Source organism: Marmota marmota, unplaced genomic scaffold (assembly GCF_001458135.2).
Source record: "Marmota marmota marmota unplaced genomic scaffold, marMar, whole genome shotgun sequence".
NCBI classification, from domain to species: Eukaryota; Metazoa; Chordata; class Mammalia; order Rodentia; family Sciuridae; genus Marmota; species Marmota marmota.
The window spans coordinates 9,579,421-9,604,829 of NW_025999961.1; positions in this window are offsets into that span (position 1 = coordinate 9,579,421).

Below are 25,409 nucleotides of genomic sequence, written 5' to 3' on the forward strand. Positions count from 1 at the left end.
CAAGATGATCATACATAATTATGAGATTATAATCAGGTATATAATGCAGCAAATCAAAGTTAAATACAAATTAGTTTTTTTTTCTGCACGTTCTGGAGTATTGGCAGACTAATGGATAAATTAAGTATTGAAATGTAATTTTAATCTTTTAACCATTTAAATAATGCTTAAAGGTAATATATTTAGATTAAATGTTAGCATGATAACTGATACAACATTTGAAAAATACAATGATCACCATAACTTCATGAACTGATGAAAATTACAAAAGATTACTTCATAACATCTGTCTCAAAAAATCCTATTTTAGTCATACCTTTTTAAAATGTGAGATATCATTTTAATTTTTTTCTTTTGCTAAGAGCTCAAGAAAATGTGAGCAGTCTTTTTTTCTTGTTAACTTAACATCCTTTATTAAAAAGACAATAGTTTTCACTTCAATGAAATACATTTTTTTCTCATAAATCAAGTCATTAAATATATGTGGTCCAGTTATGAGGTATACATTGAATTTCTTTTTTTAAATTAATTTTTAATTTATATGTGACAGCAGAATGCATTACAATTCATATTACACATATAGAGCACACATTTTTCATATCTCTAGTTGTATACAAAGTATATTCACCCCAATTTGTGTCTTAAAACATGTATTTTGGATAATGATGTACATCACATTCCACCATCATTTCTAACCCTCTGCCCCCTCCCTGACCCTCCCACCCCTCTGCCCATATAGAGTTCTTCTATTCCTGTCACGCTCCCTCTCCCAACCCCACTATGAATCAGATAGAGGTGATTGACCATGTGAGAATGAAGGAAAGAAAATAACACAATAAAAAAAATAACCATGAAAAAAAATGAGATGTGCTATTCACTGCATCTTAGAAAACTACTCTTTTACCTGTTGTTTAGAGTGAAGTTCTGGGGATAATTGCACAGGTAACCATAATTTTGTCAAAAAATGCAAAATTATATATGCAATTGCTGTGACCTACCTTAACTGATATTAATGAAAGAAAAATGTTGGATTTCCTATGGCAGATAGCTATCTAATTATTGAGATTTCTTAATATTCAGAATTAAGATGAAAAAAACACATAAGTACAATAAAAGTAAATACAATTTTAATCAAAAAGTGAAACAAAAAAAGATCAATCCTAATATTTTTAACTACTAATTTTTATACTAGGAAATCAGTGGATTGTATCTAAAATGTTATATCAGAGGGAACAATTTACAGACAACATGCAGATTAGATATTGCAAACTTAGAGGCCACAAAATTTATTGGCTCTACAATATTGTTTGACCTGCCCCATAATTATGAATTAATTACTTTTAAAATACAATCGTCGTTGCCATATAAAAAGTGATATATCTACAAAAAGTAGATCTGAATTTCCATTTAAGTACCACTTTACAACAATAAAACAAGAGTCCACAGATCTTCAACAATGACTATGGCTTCTAGGTCTAAGCACAATACATTCTGTTTCCACATCTTTTGCAGTGACATTGGTGTGCCCAATGTTTGACAGGTATGTATCAGATGGTGGTTATTATCAAAATCGCTTCATTGTTCCTACACTGTAGTTAAGAGACATTTTTTTTCATACCACATTTTTATAAAAAGCTAGAAATATGTTATTTGACCAGTAGACTATTTTTAACTTAAAAATTTGGAAAAGGACATATTTTTTGAAGAAAAGAGGTTATTATGTGTGTGTGTATAGAAACAATATAGAAACAATACTTTTACAAGGGAATTCAAATTAAATGTCTTTATTAAACAAACAAGAGTAAGCACCATGAAGAATGTACAAAAAAATAATGAGATGAGAAAATAACTAAAACTTCAAATTAATTGTTTTTGCCAATAAAAATAAACTGTACTTCTAGGAAGAAAAATGGTGTATTTGGTCATAAAGAGTTTGTCATCAAAACATTTTTGGTTTGCAAGCATATGAGAGACTGCACATTTAATGCACCATGAATTATATGTATTCATGTAATGAATACATGATATGAGTAACTTGAAATCAAATCAATTAAAAAATATTGCCAAGCATTTACAACATGAATTTCTTGGGGAGGGGGTAATAAACTAAATCTCTGTCACCTTCTATTTGTCATGAAAATGCAGAATAAATATTACTCCTCAGTTAGGTAAATGCATTAACATCCCCTTTTCTTATGGTGCCTGTGTCAAGCACAGCACTAGGAAATGACAGTCATTCATGTTAAGAGTAGTCTTAAACCTATATTGTGATATAGTAAATCTCTACCATTTGACAGATCCTTATAAGCCAACAACAAAATGTAGTAGTTTAACAAAAATAAGTAAAACTTTAATACCAGAAGAAAGAATAATAAACAGAACTTCTGAAAAAAATCAAATTACACAGCTTTTATTCCAAAACTATGCCAGACAGGATGGCAGTGAAACTGTACAAGTAACAGCTATAGATTCCAGGACACACCTATAGCTTACGTCAGTCACATGTAATACAAATTCTTCTAAAGACATCATAGCCCTCTTATCTAATTTCTGAAAAAGTCTATAAATTGCAATTTACATATATATGTTTTCATACAATTTTAATACATGATGTAATAGATCTATTTTAACAGCCAATTATGTTTGTTATCGATAATGTATTTATGATTTTGTAATCTTAATTAGATTCTCTTTCCCATACTTGGCCCAGTGACATACAGTTTCACAATAGTCAGTAAATAATTATGAAGTTCTTTCCAAATATTGCTGGTTTTCCCAAATCATTCATCCCACTTTATTTTTGTTTCAGATAAACATGATATACTTTCTGTTTCTTTTTCTTTGATCTTCTGTTCCATACAAATTAAAATTGGTACAACTCATGTTGCCTTATATCATCTCTAAACAAGTTGACCCTTAGAGTACTTTTGTAGAGTGCTGCTGTAAAGAGCAATAACTAGAATCAGAGTTATTAGAAAACAACTCATTTCTAGTATTCTATTAAAATAAAGGTTATAGATAAAAAGAAAATAATAAGTCCTCATGAAATAAAAATTTAGTCTATAGAATATCAAAAAGAATATCCAAATAATCCAAACAAAACAATCAATATAAAAATTCTCTCAAGCCTCTGATCATTTTTAATGAATTCTTATTTGACAGTTTTAGGGCACAGGCTACACTCACAGTCATCTGCTAGTCTTGCTGTTCCTGGATTATTAGTATGCCAGTCAAGAATTCATCTGCTTTATATTGATAGAGTGCTAGGCATCTTATTCATAGAATCCTTGGCACTACTCTCTATTTTGAAGTTCTCAGATTATGTCTTTTAGGTATTTCAGAGAAATTAATAATTGGCCTTCAGTGTATTGGAGGGTCCAGGTAAGGTGAAAGGAAAGAAGAAACCACCCTCTGATGAAATAATAGATGGATTGTGTCATTTTATTGTAGGAACTGACAATATCATAATGGCACCAAGTTGAATCATCTTTTCAGAGTAAGCATAGAGACATATGTGTAATTATTTTTAAAGACAAAGATTTTGATATAAAATGGTTGCAGTGGTTTGAATATGTCACCTAAAAAAGCATGTTCTGGAAATTAAATCCCTGATCAACAATGTTGGGAAGTGCACCAAATGGGAAATATTAAGGTCATAAAGTTATTCCCTCATAAATGCATGAATGATGCTCATGGAAGAGTTCCATCTATTGCTCGCTCTCTCTCTCTCTCTCTCTCTCTCTCTCTCGTCCTCTCTTTGTCCTTGTCCTAGGGGATGATGTAGGAAGAAGTCTCTTGTTCGATGCTAGATCCTGAATCTTGAACTTCCCAGGCTCCAGAAACATAAAGCAATACATTTCTTTTTATTACAAATTACAGTCTGTGGTGTTCTGTTATAGCCAAATAGAATAAGACAAAATGGTATTAAGTAGAAGGGCTGCTGCTATCACAAATAAATGTGGAATTAGTTTTGGAAGATGGGTTGAGACTGGAAGAATTTGGACAAGCAGGCTAGGAAAAAATGTAGATTGTCATAAGCTGATGATTATTCAAAAGAAATTAACTATCAGGAAAGTCTGAAACTTCTTACAGACTTTTTAAGCAGACATGCTTAGAAAGTTGGTAGAAATATAGACAGTAAAGGGCATTCTGATGAGATCTTTCATGAGAATGAGGACAAAGAATTATACACAGAGGAAAGGTCATTCTTTGTACAAAATGGCAAAGAACTCGGCTGAACTGTGTCCACATCTTTTGACTTCATGGAAGGCACAACTTAAGGGTAACGAATTCTGGTGAATGAAATATCTAAGCCTCACAGTTCTTGCTGAAGCCTAGTTTATTGTATGTGATATGAAATCAAGACAATTAATTTTCTTAGTCAATGATTTTTAAATGGATTTTATAATTAACAGGGGGGAAAGAATTTAGGAATTTGAACGACCTTCAACTACATATGTGATATAAAATAATAAGGCATTTTCTGAAAACAAACCAAAGATGTGGTCATTTGATATTCTTAGTGTAGACAGAATGAAGCCAGCAGCTCTTGGTCAGGTTCAGGAGAATGATCCTGAAGACATTCTGAAGGTTAGTGTTGCTTTTTTTCCCATCACAGACCCAGACAGCTAAAGCCAGAGACAAAGACATAAGGCAAAGAGAGGTACAGAGAACCCTCAGGACCTTAGGGTTTGCTACACAGAGCCTCCTCAAATTTCTGCTCCCTGTACTCTGGAAAGAGCTTTGAAAGTTGCAAGTGACCAATTTTTGCAGCATCCACATGATGGTAGGAGTGTAGGAGGTGAAAGCTGTGAGAGTATTGCTTCCTTCCTGGGATTTTAAAGATGCCATGGACAGCCTAAAGATCCAGGCAAAGACTTGTTACAAGGTCAGAGCCAACACAGAGATTCCCCAATAAGGCAATGCCTAGGGTAACTGTGAGTCACTATAGAGAGTCTTATAGGCCCAGTGGTCCCATTGTTGATAGGTGGTGATTCCCAAGATACCAAATTGTAGAACTACCAGCATAAGGGTCAGTGTAGGAGAACTGCACGGACAAGACCCCAACCCTTGAGGGCTGCTGCAAAGTCTGAACCCAACAGTATCATAGGAGTAAGGGCTGTCAGGTCTTGGGGGTCTAAACCCCAACCCTTTGTTCTAAGTTTTCAGGAAATGGAATCAATAGAAAATTATTCTGAAACCTTAAGTTGTGCTATTGTTCACCTTGTGGGATTTTGGACTTATACAGGAACAGTTACCTCTTTCTTCTTGCCTTTCAGTATATGAATATATATCGTATGCCCTTCCCTCCATTTTTCTTTAGAAATAGATAACTTGTTTTATTTTATAGACTCAAAGCTGGAAGAGAATTTGCCATAGTAAATTCCTGCCTTGAGACTCATCCATATCTGATTTAGATAGGCTCTGGACTTTGAAATCTTGAGTGGATACTAGAACAAGTTAAGACTTTGGGGCTATTAGGATGTAATTAATATATTTTGTTTCAGTGAAAGATATAAATTTAGTATGTCAGGGTAGAATGCTATTTTTTGCATGAACATGTCTCCACAAATCTCAGTTGGAAAGTTAATTCCCAACACTGTTGTAACGTAGTATATATAGAGAGGTATTTAGGGTATTGGGGATCCACCATCATGGATGGATTAATGCTGATTATAACAAGGCTTGAGGAATGAGTTTAGTCTTTCATTTTATTTATCCCACTCTGCTCTTCTGCCCTGGGATGATCCAGTAAGGAGGCCCTTGCCAGATGTTCCTTATAAACTACCTAGTCTGTGGTGTTCTAGCAGCACATAAAAAATCAGATAAAATCCCCTTGCACCCATACTACACTATCAAAGATAAGATAATTGTGTTATATAATTGAAAGGATTGACAAATCTCTAGATGTTTTATTGCAATTGGGTTTGAGTAATAATCTAGGCAATTCTGATCTAGAAAATACTATCTCATCTGTTTGGTCTGAGAGATACACACAATGAATTAAAAAAAATAGATTGTCTCATGAGACATTTTTCATCATATAAAACATGTGTAACTCATCAAAAATACCTAATTATTTTTGTCATCTTTCATTAAGTGAGGAAGTAAGTTTTAGAAGCTCATAGTTCCCAATAGGGATAGCATCTATTAAACTTGAAATATGGAAGGTACATTTAGTTTATTCTTTCCAACTTACTAGTGTATAACTGACTATGATTCTCATAATATGAAATCACATTTTAAAATCTTTAATAAAGATCTGTTTTTATTAGGATATTGGAATTCCTCTAATCTTTGGTAAACAAATGGTTTGAGAAACACACCTCAAATAGAGATGTGTCACTCCTCTGAGCAAAAAATATTGGTGCAAGTATAAGGAATTATTAGATTTAATTCTTTTAGCTTTCACACACAAATAATCTTATCAGCCTCCTACAATACATGCATTATACTGATTTTATTAAATTGAGTCAGAATTATATAAAAATTAAACATATTTATGTTCAGAGAAGAAATAAAGAAGCCAAATACATTGATTTGACATGACCTATGTGACATTTACTCAGTTTCCCCGAGCTAGAGCAACGAGTCAGATTAGAAATATTAAAGGTAAGAAAATTTTAAGAAATAAAACACAAAAATAAGTAAAACAAGAGGATAGATGGGGACCAGCTCTGATGGACATTGGGTTTAGCTTCCCAAAATGAAGACCATAGATTTTATTTAAATGAGCAGGAATACCAATGGGATTCATTGTACAGAACTTCCTGAAGAATAGGAAGAAGATGGCAGAAACTACTTGGCTGGAGCTTAGCAAGTTAGGCCCACTTCCTCTACTTCTGAGGTGGCTGCATTTGAAACTAGGACAGGTTGTCAGCATAATCTGGGCATTCTCCAACTAGGGAATTTCACCCAGGAGTTCTCAGAAAAGCAACCTCTCTGCCCTATGATGGCTCAAACAAATGCATAATACATACATGGCCTCCAACATTGGTTGAATATGCTTGTTTTCTGTATTTTTATCAAATTTGTATTTTTGGGAATTTACCACTTAACTAATACTTATTCTGTAACTACTGTGCAGAACTTTCATGAAGTGACTGCAAATGACACAAATTTCAACGTCACCTAAAGTTAAAAAAGTATCATTAATCTTTTAATGATATATGTTAGTTTTGGTGAAACACATCTTTGAACAAAACAACTTCTTCTGTAAAACTGAAAGATTTGATAATTTCCCTTGTGTACTATTACATTCTTATATCTATACCAATACTCTGGGCTTATCTTTCTTCCTAAGGGTTAAATATGACTTAGGTTGGTAACCCAGTCTTCAATAGTGTAACTGATTCATTCCATTATGTATTCCTATCAATGATCCTCTTCATGTGTCAGTCATGATAGTACTTATGATTTCTTTCATTCTACAGTGGACTCCTTTACATTGTACAATTGTCCCTAACCTTGTGTGTCCCAAGCAGTCATGCTATCTATCACAACTCCTATATTTTTAACTTGTCTGTAATAAACAATCTAGAACTCTACTTAACTTCAGACATCAGCTTTGGCCATTCGCAATTATATTCTGAGATTGCAAAAGACACCTTCCAAACACTAGTGTAGGGGCCATCCTGGAAACCTCTAAAATCCTCCTCTTTTGGGCTCTTCACATCTGCTCTCTTTTAGTTATCACTTACATGAAATATGTTTTCCATCTTTTCAATTCCAACTTATGTACATCCTTAGATCTTAAGTGAATCTCTTAGAGATCTCACATAGTTGGACCCTGTTTACTTTTTATTCTGCTAATATGAATTTGGATTTGTGATTTTAAACCATTTCCATTTAAAGTAATTAACATATTATTGTCATTTTTTTATTCATTTGTATCTTGAAGCTTTTTTTAAGTGACACATTTTGATTTTCTTCTCATTTTTTGTGGAATATATTTCATAGATAGTTTGTATTTACTAAAAGTTACCTGAAACCCTAAAGTTATGGCAATCCATTTTTGTTAATATCAACACCTTAACTTGAATTCAACTCAAAATTGTACTCCTTTACACCTGCACCCTTATTGTATTGATATCACAAGTTACATTTGTGTATAATGTATATCCATTAAAATAGGTGTATAACGTTATTTTTAGGGTTTTCCCCTTGCATCCTGTAGAATTGAAAAAGTGGTTCCAAAGCACAGTTAGAATAATATTTGTTTTTACACTTTTTGTGTGTGTATTTACATGTACTTGAGATTTTTTGGTTTTGTTTTTTTGTGACTTCAATTAGTATGTAATGTTTTTTTCAGTATAAATTTCTTAGCTTTGTTTATCTGGAAATAACTTAAAATTAAGCAACTTGCAAAGGATACTTTTTAGGAATGAAAATCAATAGATTTTTTAACATATTAAACATATCATTTCTCTCACTTACCCTGCAAGATTCCTGCTAAGAAATCCATTATTATTATTTTAATAACAAATCACTTTGCTCTTGACAATTCCAAAAGTTCTCTCTTCATGCTGGGTTTTCAATACTTGAATAATAGCATATCTCATGTGTGCCTTTTGAGTTTAATCCACTTGGAGTTTGTTGAAATGTGTGGATTTACACATCCCTATATTTCTTCAAATGTAAACATTTTTAGCCACAACATAAAAGTCTCACATTCAAGAGCGTGATTACACATTTTAATTCAATATATTTCTTACTTGCATGTTTACATTTATATCACCACTGGAGTAAAGTGATATGCTCCTATGGACATCCTGGATAAATTAATTTTGAGCGGTGTTTATTGCTCTGTAATGTGGGGTAATTGAGTATTTCAGGAAACAACAATGACAACAAAAACTTGCAGACTTCTGTATCTGTACCCTTTATCCCCCCTCAAAAATATTTATGTGATGGTTATAAAATAAATTGTAAGAATATATGTACATAAAAATATAATGTTATCATGTTTTATATCATAGTAGATATTTCCTCCAAATGAGAAATATTTGGTTTTGAATTCAGTTTTGGGAATGCTTTTCTTGGACAGAAATGAAACTTCAGTCCTTTAAAATGTAATGAATTCTCATATCAGCTACTTGTTTCCTGAGTCATGGAAGAGCTACGAAGAAGCTTGAATCTTTTTTTTTTTTTTTTACCCAAATGATATGCCCATCTAATAAAAATGTTTCTAGAAAATCCATAATACTTGCCTCCAGTGACCTGAATGTTTTTCTTATGAGTGATGCAATATCTGAGAGGCATTCATAATCTGCTGTTCTTGTTAGCACAGTCATTGGTTTAATCTGTATTCTTTATTCTTTCTCTTTGATTGTTCCTCTATTTCTTATAGAGTATATGTACATTATTGAGCCATTGATTTATTTCTTCCTTCATTCTTTTTTAATATTACCTTTAAAAACTGGAACAAAACAAAGATGCCCTCTTTCACTACTGTTCAACATAGTCCTTGAAACTCCAGCCACAGAAGTTAGGCAAAAGAAAGAAGTTAAAGGGATAATAATAGAAAAAAGGAGAGCTCAAACTTTCCCTACTTGCTGAAGACATGATTCAATATTTAGAAGACCCCAAAACTCCATCAAAAAAGCTTCTAAAATTTATAAATTAATTCAGTAAAATAGCAGGATATAAAAATTAACATCCATAAATCAATTCTATTCCTATACACCAATGATAAATTAAATGAGAGAGAAATTAGGAAAGCTATTGATTCACAATAGCCAAAAAGAAGACGAAGAAGAAGGAGGAGGAGGAAGCAGCTGCTGCTTTGGAATCAATGTAACAAAAGAGGTGAAACATGTCTATGATAAAGACCACACAAAACTAAAGAAAGTAATTGATAAGACCTTAGAAGATGGAAAAAAAATCCCCTGTTCTTGGATAAGCAGAATTAATATAATCAAAATGGCCATACTACCAAAGGAACTATACAAATTTAATGTTAAAATTCCAGTGGTGCTCTTCATAGAAATAGAAAGAGCTGTCATGAAATTCGATTTAAAAAATGAGTGGCTCAGAATAACTAAAGCAATCCTTAGTGAGAAAACTGATACAGAAGGCATCACAATATGAGACCTTAAATTATACCACAGAGCTATGGTAACAAAACCAGCATGGTATTGGCATCAAAACAGACATGAAGACCAAAGGAACAGAATAGAAGACACAAAGACAAAACCACATAAATATAGAAAAAGGTGCCATAAATGTACATGGGAGAAAAGATAGACTTTTCAACCAATGGTGCTGGTAAAACTGGAAATGCATATGTAGCAGAATGAAATTGACTGCCTATCTTTCACCCTATGAAACTCAACTCAAAGTGCATCAAAGACATAGGCATTGGACAAGAAACCCTATGCCTACTAGAAGAAAATGTAGGCCCAGTCTTCCATCATGTCAGCATAGGAACTGTCTTCCTCAATAAGACTCCTAAAGTGCAAGAAGCAAAACTAAGAATCAACAAATGGGATGTTATTGAACTAAAAACTTCTTCACAGCCAAGGAAACGATCAAGAACATGAAGAGAAAGCCTACAGAATGAAAAAAAAAATCTTTGCCACCTGCTCCTTAGATAGAGCAATAATCTCCAAAATATATAAACAACTCAAAAAACTTCCAAAATAAACAAAATAACCCAATCAATAAATGGGCAAAGAAACTGAAGAGGCACTTTATGGAAGTAGAAATATGAACAGTTAACAAATGATGAAAAAATCTTCATAATTTCTAGAAACTAGGGAAGTGTAAATTAAAACCACCCTGAGATTCTATCTCACTTCATTCAGAATGGGAATTATCAACAATAAATTTAACATTAAATGTTTGTGAGGATGTGGGGAAAAAGGTACACTCATGCAATACTGGAGAAACTGCAAAATGGTGCAACCACTCTGTCAAGGAGTATGAAGATTCCTCAGAAAATGTGGAATGGAACCACCATTTGACCCAGTTATCCCACTCCTCAATACATATGTTAAGGAGTTAAGAATCAGCATACTACATGATACAGCCACATAAATATTTATAGCAGCTAAATTCATAAAAGAAAAACTGTAGAACCAAACTACATGTCATTCAATAGATGAATGGATCAAGAAAATATGGTCTATACCACAATGGAATATTACTTAGTCATAAAGAAGAATGAAATTATGGCATTTGCTGGTAAATGTTTGGAACTGGAAATTGTCATGCTAAGTGAAATAAGCCAATTCAAAAAAAAAAGAGGCTGAATGTTCTCTCTGTTATGTAGATGCTAATACAACATAAGGCAAGATGGAAGAATAGAAGATGAGATATGGAAGAATAGAAGTTCATCAGATTAGACAAAGTAGAATGAAGGAAACGCATGGGGGATAGAAACAAGAAAAACAGGACAATGAATTACACAAAAGTTTTCTATGTTCATATATGAATACGTGACCAGTTTAACTTCACATCATGTTTAACTACAAGAATTGTATCCTAATTAGAATAAATTGTACTCTATGTATGTACAATATGTCAGAATACACTAAACTGTCATGTATATCTAAAAACAACAAATTGAAAATATTCCTTAAAAATGTATTTGTATTAATTCATAATCTTTGGGCCAGAAAACTCATGTATTGGATTTAACCTAGGGTAAAATAATAATGTTCCAATTACTTGATTTCAAAAGTTCATAGCAACATATTTGGCTTTCATTACTAGAAGATCTACTTTGTTTTTCAAGTAATTATATACTATTTAAAGTAAAATTTAAAGAATCAGATCTTTTATGTAGCTTTAATATTTTTGTGTATTTAACTACAATTCTATTGATGACAGATTCAACAATCACTTCTAATCCTTTCAAATAATAATGTTTTCATACTACAGCTCTTCATTTAATTTTACATTTGCATAGGCTAGGCAACTATTTCAGGAAGTGGTTTAGTTTCTAAGTTTCTCCATGTGAGGATATTTTTGTTTCTACTCCTGCTAGTGCAAAATTTTGAAGAAGCTCCTTTTTTTGTGATGCTATAACAAAATAATATTGATAAGCAGTGTATTTAAAAAACAATTGAAACTTATTTCTCACAATCCTAAAAGCTTGAAGTCTAAGATCAGGCTGAAAGCGTGGTTCAGATCTGTTGAGAGCTCACTTTTCTGTCATATACTTCGAACTTCTCTCCATATCCTCCCTTGACAAAGTGTGGGACATGGCTCCCTGACCTGATCTGATACAGGCATCATGCACTCATGAGAGTGCCACCCTCATATAATTAGGGACCAACAAAGGCCTGCCATTCCAAATACCATAGAAATTGGGATTAAATTTCATATGAATTTTTGAGAAACACAAAGATTTAATTCATATAAACATCAATATTTGCTGTCACAGATTTATCTATGTTTCATTGATAAATTTAGATTTCTTACATTCCTTCAGCCTTTGCCTAGTTTTTGTCTTTAATGAGCAGCCCTTAATGTTTGATTTCCATTTTGTCTTTTCAGTTATGTCTATAGCTTACAGATCATACCATATAAAAGTAGACGTCATACTTAACTTTCTTTTTTGATTTTTTTAAATTTATATATGACATCGAAATGCATTACAATTCTTACTACATACATAGAGCACAATTTTTCATATCTCTAGTTGTATACAAAGTATATTCACACCAACTTGTGTTTTAATACATGTACTTTGGATAATAAATCATCATATTCTACCATCATTAATAACCCTCCCTTCTCCTCCCACCCCTCTGCCCTATCTAGAGTTTGTCTATTCCTCCCACGCTTCCCCTCCCTATCCCACTATGAATCAGCTTCCTTATATCAAAGAAAACATTTGGCATTTGTTTTTTTGGGATTGGCTAACTTCACATCACATTATCTTTTCTAACTCCATCCATTTACCTGCAAATGCCATGATTTTATTCTCTTTAATTGCTGAGTAATATTCCATTGTGTATATATGCCACATTTTTGAAGAGACACTTCTCAGAAGACGATATACAATCAATCAACAAATACATAAAAAAATGTTCATCATCACTAGCAATTAGAGAAATGAAAATCAAAATCACTCTAAGATTTCATCTCACTCCAATCAGAATGGCAACTATCATGCATACAAACAACAATAAGTATTGGCGAGGATGTGGGGAAAAAGGTACACTTATACACTGCTGGTGTGACTGCAAATTGGTGCAGCCAATATGGAAGGCAGTATGGAGATTTCTAGGAAAATTGGGAATGGAACCACCATTTGAACCAGCTCTCCCTCTCCTCAGTCTATACCCAAAGGACTTAAAAACAGCATGCTACAGGAACACAGCCACATCAATGTTTATAGCAGCACAATTCACAATAGCTAAACTGTGGAACCAGCCTAGGTGCCCTTCAATAGATGAATGCACACTTAACTTTAAATGAGTAAATTCATAAAAAAAGACTTATATTTTGTTTTAGTTAGATTTTTTCAGACCTACAAGACTTGCCAATAAAATTATAGAAGAAGAATAGTTTATTTGAGGGCTCACAGTTTCAGAAGTCTTAGCATAGAAGGCCGGTTTCATTTCTCAGGGCTCAAGATGGGGCAGAACATCATGGCAGAAGAGGCAAATAGCTCACATGATGATCTGAAAGCAGAGAAAGAGAGACTACACTCTTCAGATAAAAAAAAAAATATATGCTCCAAAGCCCCACCCCCAATGAACTACTTCCTCCAGCCACAGCCCACCTGCCTCTAGTTACTACTCAGTTAATCCCATTAGGGATAACTCACTGATTATGTTAAGGCTATAATCCAATCATTTCTTCTCCAAACACTCTTGCATTGTCTCATATGTGAGCTTTTGGGGGACACCACCACACCTAAGCCATAACATACCTTTTATAAACATGAATAAATGCCATTTTGTTTTTGTCTTTTTCAGTGCATTTCATTTTTATGTATTCTTCTATTTAGAAAGTCGGTATTAGGGGCTGGAGTTGTGTCTCAATGATAAAGCACTTGCCTTCCATTCATGGGGAACTGGGTTCGATCCACAGCATCACATAAATAATAAATAAATAAAATAGAGATGTTGTGTCCATCTGAAACAAACAAACAAAAATTTAAAAAGTCAGTATTAATAAATGTTACCAAAGTCATTTTTCATTTACAATATGTTAATACAGCATGGTGAAGCAAGTGAGCATTTATTTTCATTTATTAGCTAAAGATTAATATTTTTATCATTATCGCACCATAATAAACAACCAACAGTATATCTAACAAAGGTTACTACTGTTTCAAATACTCTGGTAATTACTAAGATCCACTCATTCTGAATATTTCTAGTCTAAAATGTAAATAAAAAAATATTAATGAGGTTTTAAACATGCATCAAAGGCAGCAAATTAGTTTCTAATAATTATAAAATAATTATTAAAATAGTGTAATATATAACATGAAAACAGGTAAATTTAAATTTTGCTTTCTCTTTGATAAGGCTATAACATTGCTCGGTTTAGGAACAGTTACATATGAACATTCCTGACACTGCAAGATTTCCAAGGAAACATTGATCATTCCATTCTCTTCATTTTTCACTATCACATAGTACTAGTACTCTCAAATATCATAAGTGCAGTAGATCAGATAATAAGGAATGGAGGGAACAGGTTGGGGGAGATAGCAAAGGAAAAACAGGGGATGAATCTGACATTTTCCCCAAGTACATATATAAAAACAACAAGTGAATCCCACCACCATGATCTCCTAATCATATTTTTAAATTAGATATTAAATACCGAACACTATAAGACTTTAAATATATTTAAAATTATATTTTTATATGTATTTGCACCAATGTTATTTTCTCAACTCAATTTCCAGTCTGTGAGTGTATGTGTCAATCCACCTGCTATTTAAAAACCTGCATTCTGTGAGAAAACATCTCACATTTCTACTTTTAAGCTTCTTAAATAGTATGCTATCCAGCATCAACTTTATTACAGTGACTTTTCACTGTCACCCAGCTCATATTTCTTCTACTGGGCATCACGGATTAGGAAAAATCAAAGGATTGTATATCATCTCTATTTCCAATTCTGACAAGGTGAACCAACTCTAAGAAAGCAGGATAGAGAACTATCACTGGAATTTCTGTTTGCTAGAAAAAGAAACCCATGGGGCTGGGGATGTGGCTCAAGCGGTAGCGCGCTTGCCTGGCATGCGTGCGGCCCGGGTTCGATCCTCAGCACCACATACAAAACAAAGATGTTGTGTCCGCCAATAACTAAAAAATAAAATATTAAAAAATTCTCTGTCTCTCTCTCTCCCTCTTTCACTCTCTCTCTCTAAAAAAAAAAAAAAAAAAAAAAAAAGAAACCCATCCTAATGCAGTCAGGCATAGGCTATACCATTGCTCAGTTTAAGAACAGTTACATATGAACATTCCTGACACTGTAAGATTTCCAAGGAAACAATTCTACCAAATTCCATTAGGATTTCTAAAATCAAGTCTTATTCAGAAAAAGGAGTAACTTCAGAATAAAATAACATTACAATGATGAAAATAGCAAGATTAATAAATATGATTATTTCAAAACTCAGGTTTAATTTAGGATTCTTAATGATCTTTGAATAGCATGCTAGTTGGCAGTTTGTTTCTCAAATCATACTGCAGAACTTTTTCTGCTGATTTTGATTTGCAGATTTATTTCTGAAAAACAGCAAAGAATTATAGGAAAATAATAACTACTAATTTATTTCTATTTATTCTCATTTATTCTTATTTTTCTCATGCAGCATTTTCAAAGAGTTTACATCAACAAATGACTCAGCTACCATCTGTGCATAAGAATTAGATTTTACATAAATAAGTCAATGCTTTCTTGTTAAGTGACTGACATGCCATTTATTCGCTGTTCATGTTTGCTGGTGTTTTATAAAATCCCATCCTTTATAAACAAAATGTTTGAAGAAATAGAAAAAGAAGAAAAATGGAAAAAGAAAGTCTTTTATGTATAAAAATTATCATACATTTTTAAATGTAAATAGTAGAGTCACAAATTAAACAATACCTTTGAATCTTTTATCTCTTTATTACATACTATAAACTTTAGTATGTTGCTGTCTATGAGCTACAGGAATCATCTTAAAATTTGTGGAAACATATTGACTTTTTAAGTGAAAATCAATTATTTAAAAGAAATTCATGTTATTTGCTTTTTTCTCATCAGCCTATCCATTTTTTTTTATATATCTAGTCATCTTGGGAAGATATTTCTGCTCAAACACTAGTCAGTCTTCTGAAGCTCTCCACAGTGCACCTGTGTGCTTTATATTTATCTATTTTTCTCAGTAACTAGGAAACTAAGGCCTTGGGCAACCTAGGCAGGCATTCTATGTATTCTGAGCTGTAACTCCAGCCCTCTTCTGTTATGTCTTTGAGAAAATCTAGTTTAAGGGAAGAACCCTGTTAAATCAGTTTGGCAAGAATCCCTCATCCTGGATATTTTCTGTCAACACAAAATGTTGATCACTCTGGATCTGAAAATTGAGTTTAAAAACAGTTTTCATTTAGAATTCTATTAGGTAGATTTAGTCAGAATTTCCATTTCATGTGATATTTCCTCTTATAACTTGTCTTTACTATTACTCCTTGGATATAATTCCTATTTCTCCATGCTGTTTCTGAGACTCAGCCCAACCTCTTTCTGCATCTAGAAGACCCTATTGCAGTGCTCTCTGTAACTACAGTGATGGCCCTCAGTAAACCCACTTCCCTTTGTCTTAACAAGTATCATTGAAAAACTTTTAAGAATCTCCCACTATAATTTGGATGTATTTTTATCTAATGATGGTTAAGAGCATTCTCCTACTTACCATTGATCATGCTGTTTTGCCCAAATGAATCTCAAACAACCTATGATATTGTTTCATAGAAAAAAATTTATATCCATATCTATATATCTATAGATAGATAGATATAGTATTGGTGATTGAATTGAATTCAGGGGCACTCAACCACTGAGCCACATCCCCAGCCTTATTTTGAATTTTATTTAGAGACAAGGTCTCCCTGAGTTGCTCAGTGCCTTGCCATTGATGAGGCTGGCTTTGAACACGCAATCCTCCTGCCTTAGCCTCCTGAGCCACTAGGATTACAAGCATGTGCCACCACTCCTGGCTGAGATTCTGTATTACTGACAAAATTTTAGAAGTATGTTTTTTGCCTCCTTTTACACTTGTCATTTGTGAAGTAACTAGACACATTATATAGGCAGAGCATTGTTCTTGATCTTCAAGCTCATATGATCTATGATAAATATATTATTAAACAACTTTTCCTCTACTATGAATTCACCATTACTGTGGCTTATTAACCTAAAGAAGACAAGTAGGTAAGTAGTGGAGGCAGAAAATCTATTAGTTTCAAATAAATAATTTGAAATAATTAAGAAAATATATCAATAACTTAAAATAAATACTTGTATCTCATTTTTGAGAAAATATACATTGGCAGATGTGGTGGCATATGCCTATAATTCCAGTGGCACAAGAGGCTGAGATAGGAGGATTATAAACTCTAGGCCAGTTTCAGCAACTTAGAAAAGCTCTAAGCAGCTTAAATCCTGTTGCAAAATAAAATATGAAAAACACTGGGAATTTGGCTCAGTAGAAAAGTTCCTCTGATTAAATCTCCAATACAAGAAAAAGAAAGGGAAAAAAATGATAATATATATCAACAATATATGCATGTATACTGAACACATTACATCAATTACATTCAACAAAATAAAAACATTCATAAATGAATGTTACCACATACCCTCTAATGCTCAGTACTAGAACTAAAGGTTGAGAGAAGATTCAATCTCAAACTAAGTCAGTAATTGTTCAGGTGACATGAAGAGAAGAGTACAGAGATGTTGAAGAATAGATAGCACTTTATAAAATGTGTAGATAGGAATATAGTTGTAAAGTTTCTTTAAATTACTGCGTTGATTTTATAACAATGAGAACTGAGAACACAAGATAATTGAGAATTTTGAGGATAACATAAAGAATCACCTTCATTAAGTTTGAGGAATCTGAAAGATATTCAGTAAGAAAAATAAACTTGAGAAAATTGAGTTTAAAAACATTGAAAAGGGACTGGGATGTGGCTCAAGTGGTAGTGCACTCGCCTAGTGTGTGTGAGGCACTGGGTTCGATTCTCAGCACCACATAAAAATAAAGATATTATGTCCACCTAAAACTAAAAAAGAAATATTTAAAAAAAAACAGTGAAAAGATCAAATCATGTGTTTATTAACATAAATATTGACAAATATTTATTATGTATTCAATGAATGATTCTTAATTATGCCCAATTGAAATACAGTCAAAACGATTAGATAAAATAAAATTTCACATGAGGATCATATATTCACTTCACAAATGTTTAATTATTTATAATAGGCAATATATACTATGATATGTGTGGGGGGGTGGTTGCTGTTGTTTTTCAGTATTCATTAACTTGGAATATAGAGTGACAAAGAGGAGGATGAAAACTGTGGAATGTGTACAAAGCAACATTTCCCAAAGTAAAAAGGCAATCTATGAATAATCAGAAAGTATTTGTAAATCATATATCTATCATGTATCATATAAATACAGACTATTATATCCAGGGCAGCTAAATACCTCCTAAATATCAAGAGTTAAAAAAAAAGAAAACAAGAGCAAAGATATTGTATAGAGATCTATCCAAAGAAAATACAAATGGCCAACAAACACATGGAAGGCCCTCAAATGCAAAACCAAAGCACTCTGGGATAGCACCTCACAAGAGGTAAGTTGACCGCACTCTAAATAAGAAACCACAAATGTTAGAAAGGACATAAAGAAGTGGAGAAATGAAACTCTTGAATATTGTTGGTGGGATGCCAAATTGTGTGGACACTGCAGAAAGCATGTAACTATTCCTATTAATTCTAAACAGAATATAATCTAGCAATGTTGAAACTGAACATGAACATTAAACAGTATTGAGCAGTTTGTTTGTACACCCTTGTTTGTAGCTTCATTATTCACAATAAGCAAAGGAGGAATCAATCCAAATATTCATTGATAGAAAAATGGATAAATACTATGGAAGCTTTTGTTATATGTATTTTATCTAAATCAAAAATTTTAAAGATTATTGGAAAGAAAAATGCCTTGTAAATATTGAAAGAAAAATAAAAAGTTACTTTTATTATATTCCTCCTTTCTCCCTTCTTTTTCATTTGAAAGAAATTTTATAAAGACTGGTCATAAAACTATGGAAATCAAACAATATGATTTTCTTATTATATAGTTTGATTTTAGTTTGGTAGATATTCAGAAACAAAAAAAAAATGGGTGAGAATATTTTAATATTCACTTAAGACTATGTTTATAGATGTAAGGTTTTATAACAGTAGATTATATCTATGCAAAGGTAGGGAATCTATTAAAAAATTGTAGAATATTACTGTATCCCTTTACTCAAAAGACTAAAGATTTTTTCCTATGATTAGGATGTAAATAAATTGTGCTTATGTTATTTTGTTTTCATTAAATGTAATCATACTAATAATGGCAAACGAGTTAAGCTCTTTATGTAAGTCCCTGCAAGGTTAAAATATGTAATAGGGAGTCTTTATGCTGCTATTTGTCTTAAGAATTGTGAACATATTAACTGCTTAAGAAAAAGTATTCTGTGTGTTGCAATGAAGACCTAACGTGCAAAAGCTCAGGTCAGAAAATTTGAAATTGAGTTAGAATTGGGGGAATATCCAACTTGTAGATTTTATCATTGTTAGATAAGACAAAACTATTTCAATGTAATGAAATACATTTGAGAAAGTTTAGATTGATACAGATTTCCAAAATTAACAGATTTCATCTATTAAATTTTAAAAATCTTTATTTTCTCTCTGATTATCCTTCAGGAATTTGTGGATAAGATCAGATATTATTTTACAGAGAAAACTGAATATTAACGACAAAGAAAAATAAATAATTTTATGTTTTTCTATGCATTCCATGAAAAACTAAATGAACAAATGGATATGGTATTATTTTAAGAGCACATTTCTACATATTCATAGAGACATTGTTTAATCTCTTCATTAAGTTAGTGCTGGTTTAAATTTATGGAGTAGCTCATTGCCTACTTTTAGTGCTGGTTGATATTTATAAGGTGTCTAACTGTTCCAAATTATTTTAAAAATTGAACTTTGTGTGAAAGTTAAATATTCTTGGAAAAAACTACAAAGGTGATGATGGACTTTTACTTACTGTGACAACAGCAGTCTTTCAGAATCTAAGTCACTTTAACCTCTTTTTCACTATTTCAAATTGCAAATCTCCATAAAGTTTTTTTCACCCAGCAAAGAATTTTATTAGCAAAATGCATTGCTTTCATCTATTTTGAAGTACTTTATGATCTAATATTAGAGCACAGACACATTTAAAAACGTATAGATAATTTTTCCTACAAAGTACAAGGGGCGGGGCTGGGACCATAGCTCAGTGGTAGAGCGCTCGTCTAGCACGTGTGAGGCCCTGGGTTCGATCCTCAGCACCACATAAAAAAATAAATAAAGATATTGTGTCCATCTACAACTAAAAAATATTAAAAAAAAAAAGTACAAGGGGCATCTCTTCTGACAAATTTAAAATTGATATTTATCAATATGAGAGAAACATGGCTATATAGCAAAGTTTAAAATCTCTCTAGTCTCTGAACCTATAATATAATGAGCTGCCATGCATGTCAAAGACAGTCTCTGTCTGAATTTCTATTGGCTTTGAACTTGGGGAAAGGTCATTTTTACCATTTTCCACTTCATTCTCACACATTATGAAGAATATTTTTGAGGTTACTAGTTTTAATTACACATAGTTCACAGAAAAATACATATTCGGAATATCCTAATGGTTTATAGATCAAATATACTGCTCTTATTACTATTTCAATGTTAAATTTTGTACTTTGATAATACACATGCTGTTTTTGCTCTTTGTTTAGATGAAGTACATATGGCTATTTACACTGAGTGAGATCAGAAAACTCAATCTCTAAAATTATTGAACATTTATATAACTTACTTTGAATTTTCTATGTGTGCAAAGTAATATTATTTGCAAGACAAGTATACTCCGTAAGAATACAATGCTACCTACACTGGCAAATGCAGATTGAGAGAGATCCTAAAGGTCATAGAGCTTCTCTCTATTGAGAATTTCATAAAGAAAGTTTTATTGGCTTGGTGCGGTGGCGCACTCCTGTAATCCCAGTTGCTAGAGAGGCTGAGGCAAGGGGATCACGAGTTCAAAGCAATCCTCAGCAACAGCGATGCACTAAGCAACTTAGTGAGACTCTGTCTCTAATAAAATATGAAAAAGGGCTGGGGATGTGGCTCAGTAGTTGAGTGTCCCTGAGTTCAATCCTAGGACCCCTCCAAGCCACCTCTCAAAAAAGAAAGCTTTTTATCTTTCTTTTATTTAAAAAACACATGAGAAAAAATTTATATAATGGTATTTTATACACATCAAAAATTCTCTACATAATTTATCATGAGGTAAATGAATATCAAAGTAAAAAGTGTACGAAACTCCAATAAATTTATAGATTTATTTATACACTTTTTACTATATTTAATTCTTAAAGACATTATACAATTTTTACAATTATGTATAAAGTATGAGATGGCAATAATCTTTATGTTTATCACAGAATTTAAGTTACAAAAAAGATAAATGAATATGGTATTTCTTATGTGACACCTCTGACCTTCCCCTTAATCTCCCTCCCTGCCTTCTACCCACTCCAGGCAAAAAAACTACTAAATGGAATGTGCAACTTGTCATAGATTTAATTTCTACAAATCTTTATTACATCAGCATATATGTTTGCACATGGTCATGTAGAATAGCTTTGCTTTCATGTTTTAAATGTTATGCCATTTCCTCTATTATCTCTGGCATTCTGTTTCTATCTTAGAGCACAGTTAGTCCCTGTCATAATGATACTAAGTTATATTTAAAATGTTTTGTTGATGGACATTTATATTGTTACCATTGTTTCACTGATGAGAACATTTTCACAATTCCCACCTTGGGCACTCTCTCCTTGGGAGAATCCTTCCAGGGATATGTTTAAGAATACAATTGCTATTTAGATGGAGAAATATATTTTTAACTATACAAACATTTAGCAAATCTCTCTCCAGAAATTTGAATATAAAGTGTTTCTCTTTTCCTACTTGATATTGTCATATTTCAGTGGTTTTCAATCCAGGATGATCTTGCTTTAGGGGTATTTGAAAATTTCTGGAGGGTTTTGTTTTGTTTCTCCATAAAGTTTCCCTAAAATATCTTTTTCTTTATTATACAAACATACAAAATAAACCTATCATTTTAATAATTTAAGTATGCAGCACGTAGTACTACGAACATTCAATCTGTTTTGAAATCCAACACACTTTCTATCTCCAGAGTGCTCATCTTCCTGAACTGAAACTCAGAACCCATTCAACCCTATGTATGCCTCTCTCCCTCAGAATTACGAAGCCATCATTCTGCTTTCTGTCTCTAAATATAATCCAGCAATTATTCAGATGTGGAATTTACTTCCTGACTAACTTTTTGCAAAACGCCTCTATTGTTTTCTATAGTTTCTATAACATTTTGCATTCAGTCAGCAATGAACAAGTGACCTCACTTCCTCAGATGGTAATATTTATTATTTGCATTTTTTTATAATTGTATCCTTGTCTGGAGATTTTATTGTCATAATGTAAAAGATGCTACTGTCATCTAGAAGTTAGATTTTGGTGTGATGCCAAATATTCTGCCATGCACAGAACAAGTTCTCACAAATAAAAAAAGGTCAGCTCAAGAGGTTCTTGTCAAGGATTAAAAACTTTGAACACATTTATTTAATATTTTCAACATATTTTAAATGTAAAATGGCATATTATAATACATAAGTAGTATATGTATATATATAGATATATATGTCTATGTCTATCTATCTACCTATATATGTACATATGCCTATTATCTAATAATCTATGGATAAAATCTCATTGGGGGCTGGGCTGTAGCTCGGTGGTAGAATGCTTGTCTCATAGGTGTGAAGCCCTGGGTTCAATCCTCAGCACCACATAAAAATAAATAAATAAATAAATAAATAAAGATATTTGTGTCCATCTACAATACAATTTTATACACACACACACATATATTATATATAATCTTATAAGGACATTCATGTTATATCAATTACATTAAATTTGTCAAATTACTCTTTATGATTTTGAATATTTTTACCATTCATATGCTAAATGCCTGCATTAATCTTGGCCCTTTTATGTGTATCTTAAATCTACTTCTTTGCAGGTAGGCTATGATTCAATGTTATAACTTTCTCTAGGTCTTCCTCAAATGTTTCATATTAGATGTGTACTTGTTTTAAAAATGTTTAGCTATTTCTGTTGAAAATTATGAGGCCCATGAACATTTTGTCAATGTATTTTTCTCCATTGTTTCTTGCATCCAACTTCTATTTTCTGAAATTATTTTTCTTTGTTTTGGATAATACCATTAAGTTACATAATTAAATGAAAAAAAAGGTCTTGGAAAGCACTCAACAGATTTCTGTGTTATCATATGGCAGTCATGCTGAGCACAGTTTTTCACACACAATAACAGAAAGAAAACTACAATACAATGATTTATTTAACGTTCTAATGATTGCCATGCTCAAACAGACTGTCAATATGATGAATAGAATAAGTACACAATTTAAAATATAAAGAAAGTATTTCACGGATAATTTTCTCTAGCTATTTAATACGAAATTAAGTAAGACTTGCACGAAGTAGGAGCTGGCAGGAAGTCAAAGTGAAAAACAATCTAGTAGCTAATTTTTCAAAAACTTACTCTGCTAGTGGTGTTTGGTTTTTTGGTAAAAACAAGTGTCTTTCCGTAATTATGCAAAAATCTAAGTAATTACGTTTGTGTTCTATTTTTCTGGTATTTCAGTCACAGTATTAAGCTTACCATATTCCCCTGCCTCTTCTTATGTTCTGAGTACTTTATTCACTTTTTACTACTTCTTTATTTTTCAACTCTTTTGCTCTCTGAACAATATTTTAAGATTTCTTCAATTTTGCCTTTCCATGGGTTAATAGCCTATTCAACTTTGTTACATCAGTTTAACCTATCACTTAAGTGTTATTTTTTCTCCTAATATTTTATCATTAACAGAGTTTACACACACACACAAAATAAATTTATGTGATATTTACAACTTGCTAGAAAAATAATAACTAGCTGGGCACAGTGGCACATGTCTGTAATCTCAGAGGTTTGGGAAGCCCAGGAATGAGGATTGTCAGTTCAAAGTCAGGCTCAGCAACAGGGAAGCACTAAGCAACTCAGTGAAATGCTGTCTCTCAATAAAATCCAAAATATGGCTGGGGATGTGGCTCAGTGGTTGAGTGTCCCCGAGTTCAATCCTTGGCATCCCCCCCAAATAAAAGAAAAGAAAATCTAAAAAACCACTTTGGATTTTCAGTAGTAGTCAACTATACAAATCTGTATTCATAAATGTATACCTGATTCTTGAAAATAAATATTATATTTTGTCACTACATGTATAAAATTTGCATAAAACTTTTGTATATATATTTACACAGAAGGAAAAAATTGGTATAATACCCAAGTCAGCCACATTGCTGAATTTTTAAGATTATCTTGGCAGTTGAAGCTAAATAATATGTTTTAGAAACAAACATCTTGCCAAGACAGGTCAGTAAATAGGAAAAGCAATAAAGGTCAAACAAAAGAAATGCAAAAGTTACAATGAAAGCTAAACTGGGATTAGGAAATTGGTTGCTGTAACTTTAAAGATTAGAAAAAGAAAAGCAATGATGACAAAGAAAATAAAAACACTCTAGAAGATCATTAGAACTAAAACCTGGAAGATATTGCATGGCAACCTGAATCATGTGATTAAAAAAAATACTTAACCAGAGTTTCTTAGTCAATTACTAGGTAATGTTTGCTTGGCTGTTCTGCAACACGTATTGAGGATGTATATATGCTTAATACGTGGGTTTATAACAGTGTCTCCTGGGATTTGTATAATGATGAACATACCTGTACCAATTCATTCACCAATTTGTCCTCAGAGCCTTGTTCCAATACCTTTAAATACATATAAATTGAAATTTATAAATACATATTTATGGGTGCAGTTAAAATTCACCATATATACAAGAACAATTATCAATTTGTTCTCAAAATAATAATTTTCTTTTTTGCAATTTTAACTGAGCAGATATTGAGATGATACCTTCCATCTGCCCTAGGCAGCACTGACTGGGGTGGAAACAAATGG